The 7,500-nt window shown below is 59.9% G+C and overlaps 1 pseudogene; it reads right to left on the bottom strand.

The window, feature by feature from the left end:
- Positions 1-5,185: 5,185 nt before the first annotated feature.
- LOC126314335 (large subunit ribosomal RNA) overlaps positions 5,186-7,500 on the bottom strand; it is a 2,992-nt pseudogene continuing 677 nt past the window's right edge.

A 7,500-nucleotide genomic window follows, 5' to 3' on the forward strand; every position in this document is an offset into this window, starting at 1 on the left:
GCTACTATCGTCGGGCAATAAGGTACTCATGAGGAGCTCAGCTGACTCTTGCCAGTCCTTGGTGTGACTGCCATCGATCTTCCTTAGGGTCGACAGGACCGTCGGTGACCGAACTTTTGACACGGCAATCCTGTACGGTGAACCCCAGGGGTCAGCCGCCAGACTGTCACGAACAAAAGACTGCCAACTCTCAGTCCGTACTGTGTGCAGTGCCCGCTTAAACACGGCTTTGGCCCGCCTGTACCGCGCAAGCGTGGCCTCACGAATGTGATCGCCTACGCTGCGCTGGTAATGCCGCCGCGCTCTTCTGCATTCGCGTCGGAGACGCTGCAGCTCAGGGTTCCAAGGTGCCTTAGGCATTTTCCCTGTGTGGGCCAACGGGACTGCGCCTGTTGCTGCTGTCTGTATGGCCGCCGTCAGATCTTCTGCAGCTTTGTCAACGTCCACAACGCGATCCATTGGCCAATTCGGTATCACTAGATTACCTCTTAGTCGATCCCAATTAGCCTTTCGCCAGTTGTACTTGACGGTGCCGTTCACCTGGTCTTCAGGAGGAGGCTCCCCATCATAGGCTACAGTGAATGTGATCAGATTGTGGTCACTTAGTGTCATTCCCCGCCATACCTTCCATTTCTCCGCACGGAGATGCTCGTGTGCACTCTTCAGTGTCACATCGATATTCGAGGTCGCTCCACGGCGGCCTTCGAAAGTTGGTGGGAAGTTTGGTCGGTTCAGCACTTCTAGTCTGAGCTCGTGAATTGCTTCAGCGAGTCTCTCACCTCGCCTGGCGGCGCGTCGAGCACCAAGAGGCGTGATGTCACTGTGCCATAGGGGTGACATGGCATTTGCGTCCATTGTGCAAATCAGCAAGTCATTGCGGTAGAACCCAACCGCCTCTTTTAACTGGTCGATATACGGTCTTTCTCTGTGCCTGTACTGAAAGTACATATTTAGCACGAAAAAGGTGAAATCGCCAGTATTTATCTCAGCTAACACCATGCATCTGTTGCTTAGGTGCGCCACTTTGACTGCTCTGAAGGAACGATTTAGCACAACAATTGCTGCCATAGGATGCTCTCCCCCAGCCAGGATCTGAGCTGTTGTCGGCATATATCGGATCTTTCCGTCCCTAGAGTAGGGCTCTTGCAGACATAATATGTCTAGAGACTCCTCCTCCGCTCGGCGTCGTACCTCCTGCATCACCGCTTGCGTTCGCGCGCAGTTCAGCTGTCCTATCTTAACCGACATTGGCATTGTGATTTTTCACAGTCCGGTCGGGGACAGGAGAGGTAGCGGCCGGAATGGAGACGGTTGACGAGAGGTCTTGTCTCCCATAGTCTGTCCGCTGGATTTTGCGTTGTGAGAATCCTGTAGTAGGCACACTCTTTGCCTGGCGTTTCGCATGTGCGATTACGCTTTTTGCACGGGATACAGACCGCTCGGTCCCCCGCTTTTCTACAGTCCTTCCTCATGTGGCCGTTCTCGCCACAGTGCCCACATGTTATTATACTCGGGTCCTGCTTGCAGAACCTTACCGAGTGGTTCACATCCTGGCACCGCGTGCAAACGACTAAGTCCAGGTAGTCGTCAACCGGCATGGACTCAAAGCCCATGTACAGTCGCTTCTGCCTCAGAATCGCGACTCTGAGTCTGGGGCTTACTTCCACCACGAGATGTGATGTTTGTCTGCCCCTTGGCCCAGTCCGGAACTTCGGCTTAAACTCCTGGCGAAACTGTGTTTCGGAAAGTCCTCCAAGGTCGTTTTGCTTTCGAGTTAGCTCAACCACAGCTTCATTCTTCATGACACATGGTACATGATATATGATTATCTGCGGATTGAGCTTTTTCGGCAGTTCGCACTTGAGTGCTTCTGTCAGTTTGTTGTTAGCTAGAAGCTTCTGGCGATCAGTCTCAGACGCCACATCTACGATGAGCGTCGGGCCGTTTGTGGCGACCCGTGAGAACTTCACACCTTCAACCTCAGGCTTGACCAGGGAGGTGAATTTCTTTCTCACTTCTGCGCCAGTTTCATTGCCCTTGGACTTGATGAAGAGCGTTGCCTTCTCAGTCAGGGCTTTGGTTATCATCGCCTGCGTTTTCCGTTCTGGTATGGGTGGAGCGGCGGCAACTTGTGCAAAGGTCTTGGGTGGCGCCGTGGGCACCGCCTTCGTCCTCGCCAGCTCCTCCTCCAAGGCTTCCACCCTTCCGGTGAGGGCCGACTGCGCCATGGCCCAATCAAACAACTTAGCTCTCAGTTGTCTCTTAAAGTCCCCCAGATTTCCCTCCTCGACCAGTTGTCCCGGTTTTAGAGAGTCGTCCACGAGCTTCAGGACGTCCTCGAGCCGCGTCGCGATAAGCTTCACGGTCGCAAGATCGCTTGGGCTTGCCTTGTATCGGGACGTGCCGTCATCGACTGGGCCGCCAGGCTGTTGTCCGGCTACCTGCGCCGAGTCCGGCTGCTTGTTCGGTTTCCGCTTCTTCCGTCGTGTCCGGGACTTGCGTCTCTCGGCACCCGACATTGGTGAAGAGGCGCGGCTACTGCTGGCGCTTTCCCCGACTGGGCCGCTGGGCAGTTGCCCGGCTACCTTCGCCGGTTTTGGCACACTTTTCGCCGTCTCCGGCAGTTGAGACTTCGGCCGTGGGGCCGCCGTCTCTCCCGCCGGGCGAGTCTGGGTGAGCTTGCCGGTGCCGACTGGGCCGCTGGGTCTTTGCCCGGCTACCTGCGCCAGCTTTGGCTCGCTCGCAGCCTTCCCCGCCGGCGGTGTCGTTGGCCGCGAGGCCTTCGTCTCCGCCTTCGGTTCGGACTTCCCCGTTGCGCCTTCCCCGACTGGGCCGCCGGGCTTGCGCCCGGCTACCTGCGCCGGTTTCGACTTCTCTCCCGCCTTAGGTGCCGCTTTCGGCGCCGGCTGGCGGGGTGGCGGCATCAGATCGGTTACAGCGTCCGCACTCAGCGATCTCTGCCGGAGCAGTTTTCGCAGGTGTTTCTTCTGCTTCCTCGCTTTTGCCTTCCGTTCTTTCTCACTGTCACTTTCACTCGCGTCTGCAAGCGTCCGTGCCAGCGTCTCGCTTGCTGCAGTCTTAGCGCTCCGTGCACGAGGTGTACGGAGCTCCAATTCTGGCTCGCTAAGCGCGGGGTCATGGTCTTCTGGCCTATGGGCCTCCGACTGCCCTTGTGTTGGGAGTTCGTCTTGACACGGAGTGTCAGACTCGTCCCCTGAATGGTTGGTGTTGTGACTCCGCGACGGCCCACCAGTTCCGTCGGGACAAGGTTGATTGAGAGAAGCCATGTGGTTCCCACGATCAGCTAGGGATAAAAGTGGTCCACCCAGGCGTTGCCCCGCCCACCTGGGTAAGCCTTATACAACAGAGGGTCGGCCGGTCCTCTGAGGTGGCTGACTCACGACTGTTCACAACTCAACAGCCTTGCGCCCCATAGCCGCCAGCTAACGCAGAGGGTGAGGGGTGATTATAGAGATTGTCCTTCTCTTGCCCAGGCGGTTAAGCCAAGACTCCGGTCCGAAACACGCACGACGTTCCACTGCGCGCCTCACAGCGGTCGTTGAAGTACGTGTCTCAGATTACGGACGGCGCTGGTAGCGCTTGCCAGCACCGGGCTCGGGCACCCCGGGTTTGCCAGGCCCGTACGTCGGCTGTATTAGCCTTCGTCCCTGTGGTCGTGGTCTTAGACCACTCAGGAGCATCCTCCTGGGGGCAGCTCCCGGTGACTTCCACGTTGCGAAGGCCGATGCCGGCCTCCACTCCGCAGTTATACACCAAGGAATCCTCCGAGCGAGGCCGGGTCGCCGCCCGCGTTGCATCCTCTGAAAGTCAGAGGGCGCTTCGCAGTCAGCGTCCTTCCCCGCGCGTGGACATCGGCCTGCTTCCGCTTTGGCCCTCAAAAGTGAGAGCCTTGGTTTCCGCAGGAACGATGACCGCCCTACTCCCCACTGTGCTTTGTGCGCCAACCGCACACGCCAACCACAACCAACATTACATGTGGCCGGGCGGCGCCGCTAAGTTGTCCGGGCGCGGCCGGCGGAGCCGGGCGCAGCCGGGCCCGCGCCCGCCGCCAGCGTAGCCGCGAGAGCGGGCTGTCAGCCAGAGGCCGACCGCCCGCCCAGCGCCAGCCAGCAGCGCGCGCATCGCCCGGCCGCACCCGGCCCCGCGCAGCGCAGCCGACACGGCAGCGCGCAAGCGCACAGCCCGACCGGCAGCCAAGACCCGCCACTACCCCGGCCAACCGCGCCGCGCCCGGCTAGCGCCGGGCGTTCACGCGCGAGGCCGGGGCCACAGCAGGACCCGCCGCCAGCGAGCCGCGCGAAGCGCACCGCCGTGCGCACAAGTCCAGCAGTAGCGCGCCAACTCACGTCGACACACTCCGCTGCACGCGCACGCACTACGTACGAGCTTGGATACTAGACTTAAGAGTCCGACACCTACAAGCGCTCGCAGTAGTGGGAGACGCGCACTCGGCCGGAAAGGGTCGATGTTCGATCCAACCGCCTCGTGCAGACGTCTCCTTGTGGGGAGTATACCTCCCGTGGCACTTGTGTCATGGAGCTCAGCATTCCACGGCCGATAAGTCAACCGCGATAACGCCTTGCTCCTGCTGTGGGGAGTGAGTTCCGTAGCGCGCACAGGCAGAGACGGAAACACATCCTCTCAGAGAGCGTGAAATGACTTTAACGCAAAAGCGGCGCCCGCCGCACCCCAGCCAGGGCCAGGGCGCAGCGGGCGCCGCCCCAGCAAAAGCGGCGCCCGCCGCATCCGAGCCGAAGCCAAGACACAGCAGACGCCGCCAGCGCATGGAGCCGCACCACGCCGCAGCCCGGCCGAAGCCGAGGCACAGCAAGCGCCGCCTTAGTAAAAGCGGCGCCCGCCGCACCCCGGCCAAGGGCCGAAGCACAGCAAGCGCCGCTATAACTTGTAAGTGCCATTCGCCAGTGAGCAAGGATACTAGACCGGAGTCCGACACCTTATCGCTCATGGCGAGCAAGGCTGCAGAGCCCGGTTTGGAGGGGCCAGTTGCCCAGTCCCACCGCATCCGAGCTTGCGCCCTGCACGGGAGTCGCCCTTCTCTCATTGGTTTCACCGGTTGCCCGGCTACTCGCATCTTACACCACGGGGAGGTTGAGAGATCGGACATTTAGCCGCCCGTCTTCTACCAGTATAGGTGGACTCCACCACTGGTTAGACAGCATAACGGCCTTCGTAAGATAGTAGATAGGGACAGCGGGAATCTCGTTAATCCATTCATGCGCGTCACTAATTAGATGACGAGGCATTTGGCTACCTTAAGAGAGTCATAGTTACTCCCGCCGTTTACCCGCGCTTGCTTGAATTTCTTCACGTTGACATTCAGAGCACTGGGCAGAAATCACATTGCGTCAACACCCGCTAGGGCCATCGCAATGCTTTGTTTTAATTAGACAGTCGGATTCCCCCAGTCCGTGCCAGTTCTGAGTTGATCGTTGAATGGCGGCCGAAGAGAATCCGCGCACCCGCGCGCCCCCGGAGGAGCACGCTAAGGCGGACGCGGCCTCGCAGCAAGGAAGATCCGTGGGAGGCCAAGGCACGGGACCGAGCTCGGATCCTGCACGCAGGTTGAAGCACCGGGGCGCGAACGCCGCGCAGGCGCGCGCATCCTGCACCGCCGGCCAGCACGAGGCCAACCAACGGCGAGAGCAGACCACGCCCGCGCTAAACGCCCGCACTTACCGGCACCCCTACGGCACTCACCTCGCCCAGGCCCGGCACGTTAGCGCTGACCCACTTCCCGACCAAGCCCGACACGCCCCGATCCTCAGAGCCAATCCTTATCCCGAAGTTACGGATCCAATTTGCCGACTTCCCTTACCTACATTATTCTATCGACTAGAGGCTCTTCACCTTGGAGACCTGCTGCGGATATGGGTACGAACCGGCGCGACACCTCCACGTGGCCCTCTCCCGGATTTTCAAGGTCCGAGGGGAAGATCGGGACACCGCCGCAACTGCGGTGCTCTTCGCGTTCCAAACCCTATCTCCCTGCTAGAGGATTCCAGGGAACTCGAACGCTCATGCAGAAAAGAAAACTCTTCCCCGATCTCCCGACGGCGTCTCCGGGTCCTTTTGGGTTACCCCGACGAGCATCTCTAAAAGAGGGGCCCGACTTATATCGGTTCCGCTGCCGGGTTCCGGAATAGGAACCGGATTCCCTTTCGCCCAACGGGGGCCAGCACAAAGTGCATCATGCTATGACGGCCCCCATCAACATCGGATTTCTCCTAGGGCTTAGGATCGACTGACTCGTGTGCAACGGCTGTTCACACGAAACCCTTCTCCGCGTCAGCCCTCCAGGGCCTCGCTGGAGTATTTGCTACTACCACCAAGATCTGCACCGACGGCGGCTCCAGGCAGGCTCACGCCCAGACCCTTCTGCGCCCACCGCCGCGACCCTCCTACTCGTCAGGGCTTCGCGGCCGGCCGCGAGGACCGGCCATGACTGCCAGACTGACGGCCGAGTATAGGCACGACGCTTCAGCGCCATCCATTTTCAGGGCTAGTTGCTTCGGCAGGTGAGTTGTTACACACTCCTTAGCGGATTCCGACTTCCATGGCCACCGTCCTGCTGTCTTAAGCAACCAACGCCTTTCATGGTTTCCCATGAGCGTCGATTCGGGCGCCTTAACTCGGCGTTTGGTTCATCCCACAGCGCCAGTTCTGCTTACCAAAAGTGGCCCACTTGGCACTCCGATCCGAGTCGTTTGCTCGCGGCTTCAGCATATCAAGCAAGCCGGAGATCTCACCCATTTAAAGTTTGAGAATAGGTTGAGGTCGTTTCGGCCCCAAGGCCTCTAATCATTCGCTTTACCGGATGAGACTCGTACGAGCACCAGCTATCCTGAGGGAAACTTCGGAGGGAACCAGCTACTAGATGGTTCGATTAGTCTTTCGCCCCTATACCCAGCTCCGACGATCGATTTGCACGTCAGAATCGCTACGGACCTCCATCAGGGTTTCCCCTGACTTCGTCCTGGCCAGGCATAGTTCACCATCTTTCGGGTCCCAACGTGTACGCTCTAGGTGCGCCTCACCTCGCAATGAGGACGAGACGCCCCGGGAGTGCGGAGGCCGCCGCCCCGTGAAGGGCGGGGAAGCCCCATCCTCCCTCGGCCCGCGCAAGGCGAGACCTTCACTTTCATTACGCCTTTAGGTTTCGTACAGCCCAATGACTCGCGCACATGTTAGACTCCTTGGTCCGTGTTTCAAGACGGGTCGTGAAATTGTCCAAAGCTGAAGCGCCGCTGACGGGAGCGATTATTCCGCCCGAGAGCATCCCGAGCCAACAGCGGCGCGGGTCCGGGGCCGGGCCAGGTAGGTCCGTCATCCGGGAAGAACCGCGCGCGCTTGCCGGGAGCCCGAGCGCCCAAAGGGGCGAATCGACTCCTCCAGATATACCGCCGAGCAGCCAGCCAGGACACCGGGGCTCTGCCCAACAGACGCGAACCGAGGCCCGCG

The sequence above is a fragment of the Schistocerca gregaria genome, unplaced genomic scaffold (genome assembly GCF_023897955.1).
Source record: "Schistocerca gregaria isolate iqSchGreg1 unplaced genomic scaffold, iqSchGreg1.2 ptg000551l, whole genome shotgun sequence".
Taxonomy (NCBI): Eukaryota; Metazoa; Arthropoda; class Insecta; order Orthoptera; family Acrididae; genus Schistocerca; species Schistocerca gregaria.